We start from the raw sequence: 18,680 nt of genomic DNA on the forward strand, positions 1-18,680 counted from the left end.
AATTATTAATTACATTATTTGTAGATAGATAACACAAACAAACCCAGATGAAAATATGTTCTTAGGCGCAGGGATTAATAATTTAATATCGAAGAAGAAGAAGAAGAGAATGAACTCCATGACAAAGAACGTAGTTGCTTGTGATGAATACTGATCCCATTCTTTCCAAGATCATTATGAGGAACTTTCAGTAACAAGTGATACTGAGTGAAGATATTTTTAGTAACTAGTAATGATGTTATTGCAGTACTATTTAGTGAGGATTTCCAGTACTTAAAATAAAAAATAAAAGAAGAAGATTCACGTGTATTTATATTTTAACTGGTCAAAAGTTAGTAAAATAGTTCTACGGATAGAATAGAAGCTAGTTTTCAAACATAGCATACTTGATGAGAGAGAGAGAGAGAGAGAGAGAGAGAGAGAGAGAGAGAGAGAGAGAGAGAGAGAGAGAGAGAGAGATGCACAACACCAACGACAAATGCTGAGAGCAATTTTTCATTAACTGCAAGATGGTGCCATTGTTTAGCTTCTAAAGAAACCAAGAAAAACAGCACTCAAACTTTGTACAATTACAAGAAGCATAATAAGAAATTAGTCAAACAACTCACCTAGTTCAATAGACATCTTCGACATATAAATTCATAAGCATATGAAAAACACAAAAACACCTTATGACCTCTTACTCATAGGGTAGGAGGCTTAAATTAAATCTTTGACTGCTTAGCAATCTTAAACCATTCGGTATGGAAGGATCCTGGTATGTCGGTCCTCTCGTATGTATGAGCTCCAAAGTAGTCTCGTTGAGCTTGGACCAAATTAGCAGGCAACCTATCCCTCCTGTATGTGTCAAAGTAAGCAAGACTAGAAGACATGCCTAGAACGCTAATGCCTGATTTGATGGCGAGGCAAACTACTCTTCGCCACCCATGCTGTCGTTCAATTATTTCCTTGGAAAACTCTGTATCCACAAGTAAGTTTGCAAGTTCAGGGTTTCTATCGTAGGCTTTCTTAATACGATCAAGCAAAATAGCCAAGTTAATGCAACCACCCTTCCAAAATCTTGCAAGCTCACCAAGTTTCAAGTCCCAACCTTTTTCAGCGCTCTTTGCACGTACCAAGTTCATTCCTGAGCATAGCTACATATTTTGGAGGCATAAAGTGCTTGCCTCACATCCTCAATCAATTTTTTCTTGTCTACTTCTTGCTCAGTAAGAATGTCACCAACACCACTTGATTTGAAAACTTTAGCAGCTTCAACTCTTTCCTCTTTCAGACCACTAAGAAACCTCGAGTCTAATGATGAAGCTATAGTGGGAGCTGCAACAGATTCAGCAGCTTGTTGAACTGTCCGTTTTCCAGTACCCTTCATTCCTGTTTTGTCAAGAACCTTGTCCACCAGATAGCCTTCTCCCTTGTCATCCTTAATCCCAAATATATCAGCAGTGATTTCAACCAAGAAGCTTAAAAGCTCACCTTTGTTCCATTCAGAGAAAACATGGTGTAGTTCTTCATTAGAGAGTTTTCCAGTTGACTTAAGCACATCATAGGCCTCTGCAATGAGCTGCATATCACCATATTCAATCCCATTGTGAACCATCTTAACAAAATTGTCTGATCCTCCTTGGCCTATGTAACACAAGGGCCACTATCAGGAACCTGAGCAGCCACCTTAAGAAGGATATCTTCAATGTACTTGAAGGCTTGAAAGGACCCACCGGGCATCATAGAAGGCCCATTTCGAGCACCCTCCTCACCACCTGAAACTCCCATTCCATGATAAAGCAGGCCCAGTTTTGCCATAGCCTTTTCCCTTCTCTCTGTGTTTTTATACCACTCATTACCACCATCAATGATGCAGTCTCCTTTCTCCAAGTAATTTGATAGTGTTTTTATAGTTTGATCAACAGGAGGCCCAACCTTTACAAGCATGATTATTACACGAGGTTTTTGGATTGATTGAACAAAGGATTTAGGATCATGGAAACCATACAAGGGAAGATTTCCTTCTTTTTTAGCACTTTCTACCGTTTCATCAACTTTTGAGGTGGTTCGGTTATAAACAGAAATCGTAAATCCCTTTTCAGCAATGTTGAGAGCAAGATTTTGGCCCATTACAGCAAGACCTGCGAGGCCAATTCTTGTTGGTCCCACCATTCTTCGTTTTCAGCACTTTATATCTGATATAGGCATAAAAATGAAGGGAATGAAAAGCTTAAAGAATCTTTGGAAAAATAACAGAGGAAATTTAGTCTAAACCTAACAAACAAACAACACTTACCAAAGGGAATAATTATGAAACTTGTAAGCACTAAATCAACTAGTATTTTTTTTTGCACAACATGATATTTGGATTCAAATTAGATTGACAACAACAAACGTTAAAAGATTATACTAAATTAGTTAAAGCTAGCAAATCCATAAAATCATGGAATGACATGAACTATTTAGAAAATCAAATTGGTATGCGTGTTTTAAAATTTAAGTATATATTATTACAATGCACCATTTTAATGAATATATCATTGAATTAACAAACCAATGTCTAACAACCTAATAAACTATAAGAACTAAACATCCCAAAGACAATATAAAAAATTATCGAACCAAACAAGTTGTTTACCTATCTAAAGAGCATGTACAACTAATCCATGTGCAGCACATTGGTAGTGCGACAAGCATTATCGCTAGTTTTCTTTTTTAAGTTTACCACTATCATGATGAAGCAAGTAGTTTAGTTGGGTAAACTCTGCCCCAGTCCAAAGTTTAAATACTTATAACTGTACATATAAACAAGTGAAAACTTTGCCGATTGCTTGAGTGTTCATTAAGCTTAAGCCTGATATAAATCCACATAGTACTAATCCCCCACATGAACTAAAACAACAAACCGTTTATCACAATAAAAAGGGATGTATGAAATCTTGTGACAACCGAAAATATTTACACTGAAAGCCTTCAAGTTTGAATTACTTGAAGTCTCCGGGTGCCTGGTATCCACCCGTAAGTTTTCACTGTTTTTTCTTATTCCATAAAAGACCTATCAATTTCACACAAAAAAACCCCATAAATTTATATCCAAAAGCACGCTTTTCCATACAAGTAGATCAAAAATTGCTGGGATACAATGAGTTTAAAATGAAAAATAAATAAAAAAAATTGAAGATACATAATCTAACACACTCAACACAAAGATTTGAAATTAAAATAAGATCAAACTGTATAAGATAAGTAAAAAATTACAGCAAAAAAAGCATGTAGACTTGTCATCAAGATACAAAAAAACCAAAGGGTGTACCTCAGAAAATCGTAAAACTATAAGAATCTGATGCCAAACCCGGATAATATTTATCTGAATCATGAAGAACAAGAAGATTTTTATCCTAGCAATATCTTATATTGGCAGAGAGCTATTGTAGGGACCCATGAAAAAGGTTTGAAGTGGAATATGGCTTAAACCGTTGGATGGTTAATTTACCAAAACCGTGACAATGACAAGGGAAAGTGTCTCAATGTAGAGGTGGCAATATAATTCACTTGTTACTGTTAGCTTTAGTTATTCGATTAGAATATGTGTGGAAAATAAACTTTCAAATGGGAAAAATGATTATTTCTAAATCCTTGCACCTGAGTTCTCTACCAAATCGTCTGGATTTCTGGACCCCATCAAGTCGCACACCAATGCTACTTGATGAACTCCGAAACAGTCTACAAAGCCGCATGTTTCAAGTGGTTTTTAGTCTTGCGATCTCTTCCTTTGAATGGAGTTGTTCGTCATTGTTTTAGATTAGGGTGTCATGGGATTGAGATGGTTGATTCTTCTAAGGCAAAGCTACTAAACATGTAAAGTTTCATGTGTTCTTGACGCCATGGTGTTCAATGCCGACAAGGGAGTCTCCTTTTCTCTCTATGTTTTTTTGTTCTTATTTGTTTATTATTTTTGTTATGTTTTGTTTTATTTGAGTATATATTGTGGTTATATTTTTTTTAGTATATTTTGTGGTTATATATTCATATTATTCTGTTATGGTTTTCTCTTTTCTGTGTAAAGATAATTGTGCAAGAATTAGTTTACTGGCTGGGATGTTCCGATGATTCCTGAAGTCTTTGGTAGTGAAAGATGGATGGTCTTCCTTCATGATGAGTGCCAAAGGTTGTGGTCGGATGTCATGGAGGCGTGCTGTCGATGCGAAGAGCCTAGAATCTACCAGTGACTGAGAATTTCCAATAATTGGTGGTATGGTGCGTAATTGTTATCGTTGAAGAAGGTTTTGTCCAGAATTTTTTGCCTGAAATTTAGTTTGCGTAACTACAATCAATTAATATACAATTTAAAATATTTTTGGAGAGGTTGACCGTATTATTATTTTAGGCTATTTTTTAGGGGTGTACATCAAACAGCTCAAACCGCCCGCACTGCACCGCAAAGAAAATGCAGTTTGAAATTCTTCGCGGTATGGTTGCAGTTTAAATTTTTCCCATACCGCGTGGTGCGGTTTGCGGTTTTGAATTATTAAACCGCGATTCAAACCGCATCGCACCGCATGTTTTAAAATTTCAATTTTTATATTTATTTAAGGAATAAATACATAAGGCATCATTTTTTGTAAAATATTTACATTTTTTACATTCAAAGAATGTTTTTTTTACATTTTTACGGTTTTCTAAAAAAATAACATGAAAACAACATAAAATCAACAAGAAAACAACATAAAAGTAACATGAAAACAACAACAAAAAAATAACAAAAAATAACATACATATAACAAAAAATTAACAACAAATGAACAAAATTTCAACATAAAAATACCGTATTTTATGTAAATAAAATCAAAAAAATCGTAAAAATATTTAAAATTCCGTGAAACCGTATTTTTGTTTTTTTTTTTTTGTTGTTTTTGTGCATTTGTGAAATTAACCCTTTATTTTAATTAAGCCCATACATATGAGCCCAACCCAAGCCCATAAATCTTAGGGCAAAATTCATAACTCTTCACAAATTCTCTCTTCTTAACAATAAAGCCAAGCCCATACATGTGTATTGAAATTTGGAGTTGGAAGTTTGTGTTTGTTTTATTTTTAATCTATTGCTGAAAGTATGTTAGTTGTACATATATATTGTTGTTGGAATTTAATTAGTTTCAAGTTTGTTATTTTGATTTAGGTGTGTTGTTGAAACTTTAAAAAGATTATTGACTTATTTTTGTTGTTATAACTTTTATTAGTCTCAAGTTTGTTGTATTTTCTTAAGTGTTTTGGAATAATTATATTAATGATAGTTTAATTATTTTATGATGATTTAAAAAAAAATTGTCATAGTTCAAACTGCATAAACCGCACTGCACCGCATCATTTTTTGCGGTGCAGTTTTTGTGGTTTTTTAGTATCGCGGTGCGGGTGCGGTTTAGAAAATTGGAAAAACCACATGTGCGGGTTGGTTTGAAAAAATGGTTACCGTACTACCTGCACCGCGAACACCCCTACTAATTTTGAATGACATGCTATTATTTAGGGTTTTTTTTGGCAATCGATTGAGTTGAATTTTTTTTATATATATTATTTAACTTTTATTAATATTTTTTTGAACAATTAATTCTTTATAACTATTGTATTTAACATTGTTGTATTTTATATTTATTTTTTATTTTTTATTTTTAATTTTATCCCCATTTTGTGGGCAAAGTAAAAGGTATTTAATTTTATTTTATTTGAATGATTTTTTACATTTATTACTTTTAAAATGTGTTTAGTAGAATGTATGATATTATTATCATTATTTTTTGGTATTTATTGTTATTATTTTTTTTATTTAACTATATATTAGATACTTTATATATCATTCTATACATAGTGTATATTTAATTTGTATTTACTTATATTTTATATAGCATGTATGTAGTTTATTGGTATAATATAATCGATTTATTTATTAATTACCATATTTACTCTTTTTAATTTTATGTTTATTTTTTATTATTTTTAAGTAGAATCATAATTTCTGTGATCATTTTTAAAATTTTTAACCGATCTTATTTAATTTGATAAACTTAAAAATAGTCCTATAAAAGAGAATCTATTAGCTCTTGCATTTTTCTTTAATCTAGCTTAGCTTTTTCTTTTAAGAAGTTTTAATTGATTAATTTTTACTTAATGTTTATTGAATATTATTGTGTACCATAAAGTTAACTGGTAATTTGTTTTTGTAAGTTGTGACTTATTTTGTAGTATAGTTGTATGTGCTCAGTGTATTTTGTTTGGTATCAATATATGGTGGTGGTTGTTTTGTGTTTATCCTAAGAATATCGTGAAGTACCAGTGACGCATGATTTGTTCCGCAGTTAGTAAAGATAAGTTTTTTTTTTTTTTTTTTTTTCATAATATAATAGTTCAAAATATTTTCATTTAAATAAAAATTTTCACTATAATATTACCATTAAGTAGTGTGCTAATATACTTTTTATATAGGTATATTTTTATTTTACTCACTTAGTCAAGAGGCAATGACTTCAAAAGATAAGTTTTATCACAGTTCTCTTTCTTCAAAATTTTACTATATTATTAATTTATATAACATAATTTTAAATTTGTTATTTTAACGTTTATATATGAAGTTACTAAATTTATTTATTTGGTGTTTTTGGTCTAGGTATCAACTTTTCTAATAGCCAGGGCCGGCCCTGGGCATAGGCGGGCTAGGCCTGTGCCTAGGGCCCACCTAGTCCAGGGGCCCAAAAAAAAATTTTGCCCTTTTAAAATTACACAATTTTTTTGCTGATTTTGAAAAATACCATTTTTTTTTCTAAATAAGGGCCCAAAAAATAATTTTTACCCTATAGCCCACTACATTTCAGGGCCGGCCCTGCTAATAGCAATTCTTACTTTCTTGGTTGGATTAAGTTGGACTCAAGGAAATCTCACTGTTATTCAGGTGGAAGTTGTAGCTTTAGTAATGGTTGTATTGGATTCGTTGCTGAAATTGGACTTCCTCTCTATTCTTTTGAGCCTGATTGTTTATATTTAATCTCTACCTTTTTTTAAGAGATTTTTTTTTTCTGTAATGATTTAAGCTCTATATTTGATGTATTTTTTAGTAACTGTCTAATTTTCCTAAGGCGTCCCTTATTTATGCATATCTTTTGGCCATTAAGGCTACGCATGAATTAGTCGTGCACGCACTTAGGGTGGATGGTGAGCTAATTTGAATGGAGATTTGGGTCTGAATTTGGTCGGAGTCCAAAATATTGATTAGGAAAAAAAACTGTTGAAAAAAAATATTGAAAGTGACTTTTTTTTTTGTTTTCAAATTTTTGATTTTTAATTAAAAAATTGAAAAGTGAAAACAATTTTATAGAACATGTTTTTAAAAATATTTTCATTTTTTCAATTTTAAAAATAGAAAACTGATTAAAAAAATATTATCAAACGCCACTATGTTACCATATCATATTTTCAATTTATTCCTTCAAAATTCATTGATTAATGATTCTATTGGTTGATTTTTATTTATTTTTTTGTTTGTGTATTTATCTAATTTTTTATGAATAATATATATGTATTTAATTAGATTTTATAAAAATTAAATAGAATTACGGGTAACCATGACTTTTTTCCCAATAGTCTATTGGTTATTCCGCACCATCAGTGATGGTTATTGGGGCGAGTATGATTATATAATTCTCCAACAGAGATAAGGATGGTGTTGACCTCAAAAAGTGATCAACCGACAGCGAAGTCGTTTAGATCTGATGCTTGCCACGTGTGTGTACAAATAAGAATGAAAAGCAATAGACAATAACATTTGTTATAGAGGTTCGACCCCCTTGTGATAGCGGGTAATGACCTACTCTCCTTTTAATTGTATTATATCGAGGAAATTACTATCCAGATCGTTATAGGTGGGATTTGCCATATTACCCTTAGGATTACAATGTATGAATCAATGACTGGCAAAACTCAAGTGTTAGACAGCCTAGGGTGTTGGACAGCCTAGGGTGTTGGACATCCTAAGGTAGGCGTGTGTGTGTGTGTGTGTGTGTGTGTGTGTGTGAGAGAGAGAGAGAGAGAGAGAGAGAGAGAGAGAGAGAGAGAGAGAGAGAGAGAGAGAGAGAGAGAGAGAGAGAGAGAGAGAGAGAGAGAGAGAGAGAGAGAGAGTTTATGAGACACATAGAGTTTGAGATCATGTTTCTAGCTTAGAGGCAACTTAGGCTACTTAGGTTTTCAATCAGAGGTTAAGGCCTTTATAGAGGAAGCCTTAAACCCTAGGTTTACAATTCAATTCTAGATATTTAGATATTTACAAAAGACCGAAATGCCCTTCAAATTTTTGTCGGAGTCCAAAATATTGATTAGGAAAAAAAACTGTTGAAAAAAAATATTGAAAGTGACTTTTTTTTTGCTTTCAAATTTTTTGATTTTTAATTAAAAAATTGAAAAGTGAAAACAATTTTATAGAACATGTTTTTAAAAATATTTTCATTTTTTCAATTTTAAAAATAGAAAACTGATTAAAAAAATATTATCAAACGCCACTATGTTACCATATCATATTTTCAATTTATTCCTTCAAAATTCATTGATTAATGATTCTTGTGGTTGATTTTTATTTATTTTTTTGTTTGTCTATTTATCTAATTTTTTATGAATAATATATATGTATTTAATTAGATTTTATAAAAATTAAATAGAATTACGGGTAACCATGACTTTTTTCCCAATAGTCTATTGGTTATTCCGCACCATCAGTGATGGTTATTGGGGCGAGTATGATTATATAATTCTCCAACAGAGATAAGGATGGTGTTGACCTCAAAAAGTGATCAACCGACAGCGAAGTCGTTTAGATCTGATGCTTGCCACGTGTGTGTACAAATAAGAATGAAAAGCAATAGACAATAACATTTGTTATAGAGGTTCGACCCCCTTGTGATAGCGGGTAATGACCTACTCTCCTTTTAATTGTATTATATCGAGGAAATTACTATCCAGATCGTTATAGGTGGGATTTGCCATATTACCCTTAGGATTACAATGTATGAATCAATGACTGGCAAAACTCAAGTGTTAGACAGCCTAGGGTGTTGGACAGCCTAGGGTGTTGGACATCCTAAGGTAGGCGTGTGTGTGTGTGTGTGTGTGTGTGTGTGTGAGAGAGAGAGAGAGAGAGAGAGAGAGAGAGAGAGAGAGAGAGAGAGAGAGAGAGAGAGAGAGAGAGAGAGAGAGAGAGAGAGAGAGAGAGAGAGAGAGAGAGAGAGAGAGAGAGAGAGAGTTTATCAGACACATAGAGTTTGAGATCATGTTTCTAGCTTAGAGGCAACTTAGGCTACTTAGGTTTTCAATCAGAGGTTAAGGCCTTTATAGAGGAAGCCTTAAACCCTAGGTTTACAATTCAATTCTAGATATTTAGATATTTACAAAAGACCAAAATGCCCTTCAAATTTTTGTCGGAGTCCAAAATATTGATTAGGAAAAAAAACTGTTGAAAAAAAATATTGAAAGTGACTTTTTTTTGTTTTCAAATTTTTGATTTTTAATTAAAAAATTGAAAAGTGAAAACAATTTTATAGAACATGTTTTTAAAAATATTTTTATTTTTTCAATTTTAAAAATAGAAAACTGATTAAAAAAATATTATCAAACGCCACTATGTTACCATATCATATTTTCAATTTATTCCTTCAAAATTCATTGATTAATGATTCTTGTGGTTGATTTTTATTTATTTTTTTGTTTGTGTATTTATCTAATTTTTTATGAATAATATATATGTATTTAATTAGATTTTATAAAAATTAAATAGAATTACGGGTAACCATGACTTTTTTCCCAATAGTCTATTGGTTATTCCGCACCATCAGTGATGGTTATTGGGGCGAGTATGATTATATAATTCTCCTACAGAGATAAGGATGGTGTTGACCTCAAAAAGTGATCAACCGACAGCGAAGTCGTTTAGATCTGATGCTTGCCACGTGTGTGTACAAATAAGAATGAAAAGCAATAGACAATAACATTTGTTATAGAGGTTCGACCGCCTTGTGATAGCGGGTAATGACCTACTCTCCTTTTAATTGTATTATATCGAGGAAATTACTATCCAGATCGTTATAGGTGGGATTTGCCATATTACCCTTAGGATTACAATGTATGAATCAATGACTGGCAAAACTCAAGTGTTAGACAGCCTAGGGTGTTGGATGACCTAGTGGTGTTGGACATCCTAAGGTAGGCGTGTGTGTGTGTGTGTGTGTGTGTGTGTGTGTGTGTGTGTGTGTGTGTGTGTGTGTGAGAGAGAGAGAGAGAGAGAGAGAGAGAGAGAGAGAGAGAGAGAGAGAGAGAGAGAGAGAGAGAGAGAGAGAGAGAGAGAGAGAGAGAGAGAGAGAGAGAGAGTTTATGAGACACATAGAGTTTGAGATCATGTTTCTAGCTTAGAGGCAACTTAGGCTACTTAGGTTTTCAATCAGAGGTTAAGGCCTTTATAGAGGAAGCCTTAAACCCTAGGTTTACAATTCAATTCTAGATATTTAGATATTTACAAAAGACCGAAATGCCCTTCAAATTTTTGTCGGAGTCCAAAATATTGATTAGGAAAAAAAAACTGTTGAAAAAAAATATTGAAAGTGACTTTTTTTTTGTTTTCAAATTTTTGATTTTTAATTAAAAAATTGAAAAGTGAAAACAATTTTATAGAACATGTTTTTAAAAATATTTTCATTTTTTCAATTTTAAAAATAGAAAACTGATTAAAAAAATATTATCAAACGCCACTATGTTACCATATCATATTTTCAATTTATTCCTTCAAAATTCATTGATTAATGATTCTTGTGGTTGATTTTTATTTATTTTTTTGTTTGTGTATTTATCTAATTTTTTATGAATAATATATATGTATTTAATTAGATTTTATAAAAATTAAATAGAATTACGGGTAACCATGACTTTTTTCCCAATAGTCTATTGGTTATTCTGCACCATCAGTGATGGTTATTGGGGCGAGTATGATTATATAATTCTCCAACAGAGATAAGGATGGTGTTGACCTCAAAAAGTGATCAACCGACAGCGAAGTCGTTTAGATCTGATGCTTGCCACGTGTGTGTACAAATAAGAATGAAAAGCAATAGACAATAACATTTGTTATAGAGGTTCGACCCCCTTGTGATAGCGGGTAATGACCTACTCTCCTTTTAATTGTATTATATCGAGGAAATTACTATCCAGATCGTTATAGGTGGGATTTGCCATATTACCCTTAGGATTACAATGTATGAATCAATGACTGGAAAAACTCAAGTGTTAGACAGCCTAGGGTGTTGGACAGCCTAGGGTGTTGGACATCCTAAGGTAGGCGTGTGTGTGTGTGTGTGTGTGAGAGAGAGAGAGAGAGAGAGAGAGAGAGAGAGAGAGAGAGAGAGAGTTTATCAGACACATAGAGTTTGAGATCATGTTTCTAGCTTAGAGGCAACTTAGGCTACTTAGGTTTTCAATCAGAGGTTAAGGCCTTTATAGAGGAAGCCTTAAACCCTAGGTTTACAATTCAATTCTAGATATTTAGATATTTACAAAAGACCGAAATGCCCTTCATTCTAGATATTATTCAGCCATTCTGTTGAGCTTTTGGGGCCCAATTCCCATCCCATTGCTCCTAGCCATGTGTAAGAGTGTCTAGTGAGACCTGTAGAGTACTCCTTGGCTGACTAGGCCCTTGTGGTGGCCAGGCTAGTCGGCCATGGTGCTGTCCTTAGGCTGGCCGGCCAGGGGTGGCTGGCCAGCTTCTGAGAGGGAGCTGGTCTGTCACTTGATCCTCATTTGAGTGCTAATGTCTTTGTTTAGGTGCTGACTTGGGCTTCCTTTCGGTGAGCTGTACTGTCATATGACACTTGTTTTGTCTACATAAGCATATCATGTCATGGGGATAAAAATTTGGATAACATTTCCCCCCAAGTGCCTATGCGGACATCTATTCAAATAGGGACTTTGCCAACTAAATTGGCAACGTGACTATTGTTACCTTTGTTGAATAAAAAGTGATGCATTTTTTGAATTTATCTTGACTATTTGATCTCATTGCAGTGGAGAAATAACTACTTTAAGTGCCTTTATGGCGGTTGGTGAAGTAAGTGAGAAAAAGGGGGCCCACATGTATTACATAAGTGAGTTTTGGGGGGAAACCTTTTTTTCCTTTCGTTTTTCACTTTTACTTTCTCTCACTAGAAATTTGCTCTTAGAAAAGCTCTTCCTTCTCTCTAGGTGGTCGAACCTTGAAGCTTCATTCTCCACGAGATTTTTGTGATATTTCAACGATCTAAGCTTCCCACCTTCATCTTCATCGAAATATTATACTAGGTAAGCTTTCCATCCATGCTTTTTCACTTGATTTGATTAATTTTGCCATAAATGCATGACTATTATTTCTTGTTTTGAACATGCTTTGATTCTTACATTAGATTGTAGTCCATTTGATATTTTTATCCGCATGATAGCCTTAGGATAGATAATGTGTGATTTCTAGACAAAAAGATCTGAATCTTACCTTTATTGTGATTCTTGGCTGTTTGAGTCACGAAGAACACAAAGAACATGTTTGAGTTCTTGAAAAATCATGTGTTTTGATCCATGCACATGCTGGCTGGCCAAGGAGGCTTTGTTTGAAGCCTGACCGGTCATGGGTGGCTTTCATGGGGTCTGGCCGGCCATAGGGACCGTGTCCCTAGGCTGGCCGACCTTTTCCTGGAACTAGGGTTCCTAGTTGGCCACTAAGCTGGGACTTGGGGTCTCGCCGGCCACTAGGACCTTGAACCCTAGCCGGCCAAGGTCAAGGCTCCAAGCGGGTAGCCAGTTTTCTCCCTCTTTTATCCTCAGCTCGGGTTTTGTAGCGGCCTTAAAGGCATATACAACTGTGGCCTTATTCGTAGTTTCCCTTAGAAACTCTATAAGGCTAGATGATGAGTCCATTATATTTAATTGTGCAACTTAGAACTTACTGTATGTCTTGGTAATTGTACCTATGACGGTACTTGATCGTTGGTCGACCTTGTACCCTTTGTTTTACTTGGAAGATACCCTTAGGTATCATTGACTTGAATATATTTGTAGCTTTATCAGGTTGCTCACCTTCTCTTATTTCTTCCGTGAAGGTAGTGCCTGGTGTTGAATTGGGGAGGTGACAATTGTGTAGGTCCCTTGTTTTCTTTGTTGTTATGGTTGATACAAAACAGAGAAATGACAGGGTGACCTTGTACGACCCCCACACGACCAGAATAGCTATACGGGGTCACATCAAGATTGTAGAAGGGGTTCCCCTGCCTCATGCTGATATTAGATTTGGAACGGGTCATGAGAATGGGAGTTCTGGGGCTAAATTCAATTGTGTGGAGGATGTACAGGTTAGGAGGAAGAGACACAAGCCTTGCGTCATCCTAACCAATTATCCTTTAGGTTGTTATGATAACGACGATAAACTGTTGAACAAGCCCAGTGAGCCTTCCGTACTCGGCTTAGACCATGTCTAGAACGAATCCCTTAAGTCTGAGATTCTTGATGCAAGTTCACAAAGGGATAGGTGGATTTCCCCTGTTTCAGCTCTCTCGAAGGACAGTTTTAAGAGAATGCAGGCTGCTGGGCTAGTAAAGGGTATTTGTTGTAAGATACCTTCCCCAAATCAACTAGTGCATAAGTTGGCTCTCAAATGGATGGTGTGGTCAGAATGCTATATTGATCAAGGTGTCGTACTACCTCTTCATTTGTACTTTCGTGACATTGCTGCTTATTTCAGGATGTGTCTAACACAAATCACCCCAAAAGGTATCAGGTACCTTTTAGTGATGTTTGTTCTTTATAAGGAGCTAGGCTGGTCCCAACCCACTCCTTATGAGGTCTGATACTATTTTGACTTGGAGTTTACTTCATAGCAACATCGGTTTGGATACTTCTATTTTAGTCAAGTTGGCCACCAGTGGATATATGATTCCAACATCTCACTTATGCTAAGAGTCAGCAAGCATGTTAACAAGTACTTCATTGCTTGGGATGTTAAGGGGATTCGCCATCGACGGTTCCAAAGAGTACCATTTTTCAAGTGTTCCATTCCCACATTATAAATAAGGGATAGAGTGAATCACATCCTTTCTTTGTCAGCTAAATAGAGGAACATTATTCAATTGACCAGTGTTGACAACTTCCAAATGTATGGCTTGTATCCTCCTGCTCGTGGAGCTGCAAGGATGCCAGCTAAAAATGAGGCATGCCGTGGAGACGGGCAAGGCCTTGACCTTGATGATGATGAAGTACCTTTTGTCTTGCATTGCACAGAATCTGGAGAGAAGAGAGAGAGCTCTCCGTAGGCGCCTGGCCCGTGGGGGTCCAGTAGGTGATGCCTCCCTTCATATCGAGCCTAGAGGCCTAGTTTCTGATAAACCTACACGCCCCGTGCCTACAGCTAGAGGCAAGGGCAAGGCTGTAGTTGTGGATTCTGATAGCTCCTCTTCTGATGATGATGGTATTTGATAGTTTGTAACAACATGCTTTTGTTCTTGTATTGAATATTTATGAATGCTTTCTGACTTTGCTACTTTCTTTTTGCAGACATGTCTTCCAAGTTGAGAGGTCTTGCAGGTGGGCCTTCAGATGAGCCTACTGGACGGGTGAGGGCTAAGGTGGCCAGGACCTCTCATGGTGCAGATGCTAGTGGACCATCACTTCCTCCTCCTCCACTAGGAGCTGCACTAGTGAGACAGCCTATGATTTGGCCTACCGGCCAAAGTACACGGAGGCCCAGCAGAGGAGCGGGGTCACCTATTGGTCAGAGAGCTACTGAGTCAGCCACTCGGCGTATAGAGAGGGCTATTCCTTTCTTGGATAAGGCTTTAAAGGAGTTGGGTGATAGTGTGCCTCACAGGCTATACTCTGCTGGACTTTAGGATCTTTCTCTGGTGGGGTATGCTTTCAGCTTTGTTCATCTTGTTGGCACTGTATAAGCTGGTCGGCCATGGAGCTGCTTACATATGGCTGGCCAGCCTTGGAAAATTATATAGGGGTTTGGCCGGTCATAGCAGTCCAGTGAGGGGACTGGTTGGCTAGAGCTGTAATGTTTAACATTGATGTTGTTTTTCTTTGTTTTTAAGCCCTGATGAAGCTGAGCTCAGCTCGTGATGGCTCAAAGGGGTCTTCAGACACTTCCCAGGAGCGTGTGAAGGTCTTGGAGGCTTCCCTTGCCACAAAAGACAAAGCCAATTCTGAGCTAGAGGTCCTTTTGGCAGCGAGGAAGAAAATGGTCTATTGATTGGAGATCATGTTTAGTGCCGGGAACACTGAGAATATCAACTAGGCTACTCTCATCTCTTGGAACACTGAGAAAGTTTTGGAACAGTAAAATCCCGAAGAGGCTCAAGATTTTATGGTGGTGCATCCTGTCCAAAGCTCTCCATGTCTGTGCGGTGATTAGTAAAAGGTTTCCAATAGAGGACAATAGCTGCCCTCTTTATGGAACAGATGTTGAATCTATTGAACACCTGTTCCTTTCCTGTAATGTGACTTTTCACTTGTGGCGGTCCTCTCCTTGGGGCATTTTCCCCTTATGCGATACTGGGATTCGGATGTGGGACTAGGTTAAATTCTTGTGGGATCTTAAAAGCAAAGGCATTAACACAGAGGAAGTTTTCCTTTATGCATCTTGTATTATTGATACTATATGCCGGACGCGCAATGACAAGGTACACAATAATTGTCCCGTTGATATTAAAAAGTGCATTGACTCTATTTGTTTATCTTTTGCATATCACCATGCTTATTTGCTCCCTTGCCCTTCTTCGAGTTTAACCAATATCTGGCATCCCCCAAGATTGGCTGGAGCTGAATTGTGACGTTAGAGTGGGGCTGGATAGCATGTGCCCTGCGGTAGTTGCAAGGGATCATTTTGGCAAGGTGATCTGGGTCATTACATCTAAACTGGAGTTTTTTAATGCTCTGTGTGGGGAAGCAGTGACTTGCTGTTTGGCTCTAGAGACGGCTATGGCTCGCGACTCAAAATTTATTATGGTTGAGAGTGATTCGAGGGTAGTGATCAACACTATTAATGGGAAGGAGTCCCGTTGGGAGCTTGAGAACTATGTCTCATTTTGTATTAGATCCTCTCCTTCTTTTGTTGGCTGTACTTTCAAACATATTAGTAGAAATTATAATTTTGCAGCCCATAATGTGGCTAGGTGGGCGTTCTCCCACCTGAGGTTTGGTTGTATTCCGCATTCCTCTATCCTTGAACAACTAATATGTAACGACCATGTGGTCTAGCTGATTCTATTTATATATGAATGCTTTTCTTCAAAAAAAAAAGTACCTTGCCAAGAGAGTTCAAACCATTAGTAATTGTAGTAAAAAAAGTATACACGTTAGTAATGATTTCATCTTCTTTCATCTTAAAGTTCTCATATTGAGTGGAATAAATTTAAATTTAAGTCTCTTTCATAGCACTAGTTCCCTTGATGAGTAACTTCAAGTATTTTTCACATATCAAAGGCGGTAGAGGCTTGTTTAATATTTTTAAACAAATCTCCATCCAAACCACATAAGTGCATATTTAGCTCTAGTATTTTTATAAAGTATTTTCTTATCATTCTCATCATATGCCTCATTATTGTTAACAACTTCGACACCATTTATAACATATTTAGGAATGTAAGGACCATTCGACACTATATGCCACAAATCATAATTCATAGATTGAAGGTAAGTTTTCATTTTATTTTTCCAATAAGAAAAGTCTACTCCATTGAAGTATGGTTCTCTATTCATGCTCAAACCTTCTAACATGTTATTTTGTGAATTACTTAGAAACACCATGCTCTAGATTGTGAAATCTAATCAAATAAATGAGCCCTTGCTCTGATACCAATTGTTAGCCCAAGATATGATTCCAAGCGGGGGTGAATCCGAAATTTAATCTAATTTTGGTAAATTAAAACTTTCAACACAAAATTAAGAAATTAATCAAATTATTCAAGTAAATGTAAATAGTATGGTAAGCAAATATAGATAGCAAATAATCAAGCTTCTATAGTAAAGAGTTTAAGGGTAAGAAATTACAAACTCTCAATTTTTACAAGGTTCGGTAGAACATAGCCACCTACTTCCTTGGTCTTCAAAGCTATAGACCTAGTTTTGAGTTCCACTATTGAGCCAAGTTAATGGGCTTGACTAACCCTGACAACTAGGAATTTCTCACCAAGGAATTTCCAAACCTCTTACAATAGTTTTCTACTACAAAGGACTACAACCTCTTTTTTGGATTATTGTAGTGTCAATCTCACTCTAGCCGGGTTGTTTACAATACCGGTACCAACCTCACCTCAATAAAAATTTGAAAATATATTTATAATTACAAGCAAACTCACTCTAGAAGTATTATGACACAATGAAGAACCTAGAGTGATTAGCAAGCACACTTATAAGAGATAAATATAAATTTTAGCTCAAAGTGTGTGACAAGTGTTTTGTTGGATTTTAGACTTGGGAACTCTTAAAATCACTTGAATGTGTTTGGTATACAAAATAACTGCTCAATCAACATTTATTTTTGAGTAAAAACAAAGTTTATATAGTGTTAGAGTGAAATATAGCCGTTTATAGCTATTAGACACAAAAAACGAGACAGCCACTGGGAGTTTCGGTCCACCATTTCCAAACAGTAAGCTAGTTTCTTAGAGAAACGGTTCACTGTTTTGGAAACAGTTAATCAAAACCTTACAAATGGTAAAAAGTCCATTTTTCGGCACTTAAATGCTCATAAGTCTTAGCTCGTTTATCCAATTTTAAAAATTCTAATTGCATTCTCTTAGTTTAGTGATAAGTGACCTAAAAAATCAATTTAAAAAATTTAGATATCATTTTTGTGAAATAACATGTCACACAAGTTAGTGAGCCAAATTTCATACTTAGAAATTTTAAGTGTGGACTTGTGTAAATCACTGTACAACACTAGGAAATGTAAATAAACCTTCATAAAGTCTTGTATTGAGTTCTTTGAGTCTTAGAATCAACTTTGGGTCACTTTCGAGAATTTTGGTAAAATTACCATTTTGTCGTTGGAGTTAATTTTGCCTTAAAAATCCTTAATTATTTGTGCTACAAAATCAACAAAACATTAGTGACAAGTAATTAATAATCAAATATTTGTTAATCATCAAAATAAGGAGAGTTAAGAGTATGGGTCAACACTGACTTCATTGCCTCCACTTATCTAAATACATTTTTCAAACTCTGAAAGGCTCTTTATGATCTCAAACAGGCTCCTAGAGCTTGTTTAGAGATTGCAGCTTTACTTCAGTTTGTTTTCTCTTCAGCCAAAGTGAACCATTCTTCATTTATACAATCTACCCCTTCTTACTTTACATATTCACTCATGAATGTTGATGACATATTGGTCATAGGCAGCAATGATCAAGTTGTTTCATCTCTGATTTCTTAATTCTGTCACACTTTTGCATTAAAAGATCTTGGAATTGTTGATTGCTTCATGGGAATCTAAGTGACTCCCACCATAGATGGCCTTCATCTCTCCCAAGCCAAGTATATCAATGATCTTCTTCACAAGGCTCATATGTAGAGGGTTAATTCTCAAAACACTTCAATGAATGGTAGCTTCCAGTGGCCTCAATATGAAGGCGGCCCTGTTCCTGATGTCCATTTGT

At 35.5% G+C, this 18,680-nt stretch overlaps 1 pseudogene; it reads right to left on the minus strand.

Annotated features, from left to right (window-relative positions):
• Window positions 1-470: 470 nt before the first annotated feature.
• On the minus strand, window positions 471-5,148 carry LOC115698917 (6-phosphogluconate dehydrogenase, decarboxylating 2-like; annotated as a pseudogene).
• Window positions 5,149-18,680: the final 13,532 nt, after the last annotated feature.

This window comes from Cannabis sativa, chromosome 8, assembly GCF_029168945.1.
Source record: "Cannabis sativa cultivar Pink pepper isolate KNU-18-1 chromosome 8, ASM2916894v1, whole genome shotgun sequence".
NCBI lineage: Eukaryota > Viridiplantae > Streptophyta > Magnoliopsida > Rosales > Cannabaceae > Cannabis > Cannabis sativa.